Source organism: Terrapene carolina, unplaced genomic scaffold (genome assembly GCF_002925995.2).
Source record: "Terrapene carolina triunguis isolate 2854851 unplaced genomic scaffold, T_m_triunguis-2.0 Scaffold68, whole genome shotgun sequence".
NCBI lineage: Eukaryota > Metazoa > Chordata > Testudines > Emydidae > Terrapene > Terrapene triunguis.
Genome location: NW_020664419.1, coordinates 55,879,837 through 55,881,779, shown reverse-complemented (window position 1 = coordinate 55,881,779; position 1,943 = coordinate 55,879,837).

Here is a 1,943-nt window from a genome sequence, read left to right as displayed (position 1 = left end):
TGTGGGTAAGGGGTGTGGCACTTACCTCGGGCGGCTCCCAAAAGTGACCCGCAGACCCCTCTGGAAGTGGCTCCTAGGCGGGGAGGCCAGGGGTCTCCGTGTGCTGCTGCTCACCGGCACCACCCCGGCAGCTCCCATTGGCCACAGTTCCAATGGCAGAGTCGGCGCTCGGGGTGGGGGCAGTGTACGGAGACAACCCCTCCCCCAGGGGCTGCAGGGACGTGCTGGCCGCTTCTGGGAGTGGCGCGCCGTGCGGAGCGAGGGCAGGCTGGAAGCTGCTTTAGCCCTGCTGCGCTGCCGGTGGTGGCAGTGGGGGCCCCCGGGCTCTTTTAAATCACCCGGGGGCGGCAGGCAGGGCCAGGAGGCACATGGGGGCGGCAGGTGGGGCCGGGGGAGAGACCTGGCCCCAAACATTGGTGGAGCCGGGCCCCTATGCTCTGAATATTCCTGGAGCACGGGCACCACGGGCCCATACAACTCGCCGCCCCTGGGTCGTGAGCTCCTAATAGAGGTCCCTTGGTTATGGAATTCATTCCCAGCAGAGTTTCATCAGAGCCAGAGTCTTGCTTCACTTTTGGATATCTGTTTGTTCAGGCTCTTTACTATGTGTATTGTACTCCCCAGTAATTGGGCCCTCTGCTCGGTTATCACCTCAGCCTGGTCTTTCAGAAGTGGTATTGGATATCACCAGGAGAAGAAGAGCATTCTCTCCCGCTTTAGGAAATACTGTGTCTTAACAATTTGCAGCAAATACTTTATTCAGAAAATTTAGCCCTTTTTACTGGATTGAGTGAATGTTTTGTGCACAATCACAGCCTGTGATAGTTTGAACTTGTTTGTTACGCGTATTCTGTATTCACATTGTGTGATGGGTCACCTAAATCTGAATTGGTATTGTGTCCTGTAGTGAGTCGGCGTGGCCCCCCCCCGCCTCTGGCAGGGTGGCACAGCCTCCATCCCTAGAGTGGGCGGGGCTACCGGGTCCGGGGCCCGCCCCTCCAAGGTCACGGCCCCGACCCGGAAGTATAAAAGCCCAGCACCAAAGCTCAGTAGGGCCCAGCCTGCCGGAGAGAGCAGACGCTCCGGGCCGAGCTCCCGGTTGGGAGTCAGCGGCTGGCCGCGAACCGCCTGCTAACGGCCCGCGCCGCTCGAGCCTTCCTCTAGCCAGGTACCCCGAGGAGGACTGGCCCAGCCTCCCCCGGACCCGTCACGCCGAAGAGGACTGGCCCAGCCTGCCGCGACCCAGCTATCCCGAGGGAGACTCGCCCAGCTGGCCCCAGACCAGCGGCCCCGAGGAGGAGTCAAGCCTGCCCCGGGCCAGCTATCCGGAGGAAGAACTGCCGGACCAGCCCTCAAGCCCCGCTCCCGAGGAGCCGATGCTACTAGACTGGCCCGAACCCAGCACTGCCGCCGAGGTAAGCCCCGAGGGGGACGAAGGAAGTAGCCCGGGGGTAGCCGACCCCGGTCAGGCTGCAGAGGCCTACGAGCCCATGTCAGTGTGTTTCGGTCAGGATACCCCACTGACCAGCAGCGATAGTAATCGCTGCTAGGGCCCCGGGCTGGGACGCAGTGGAGTGGGTGGGCCTGCGTCCCCCCCTGCCACCCCCACTCACGGGTGGCAGGCTTCCCCCTCACCCAACGCTCAGGTAGGAACCTGGGCCCCTTTACCTGCTTGTCGGCTCAACCCCCTGCCCCAAAGGGCTTGAGCAAAGACTGTTTGTGCCCCACCCTGACCCAGGGCCTGGGCCCCTTTAACTGCGTGTCGGCTCAACCCCCTCCCCCAAAGGGCTTGAGCAAAGACTGTTTGTGCCCCGCCCTGACCCAGGGCCTGGGCCCCTTTAACTGCATGTCGGCTCAACCCCCTGCCCCAAAGGGCTTGAGCAAAGACTCTGCTGTTTGCCCAGCCCCTGCTCCAGAGGGCCTGGGCTCCTGTACTGTTGTGT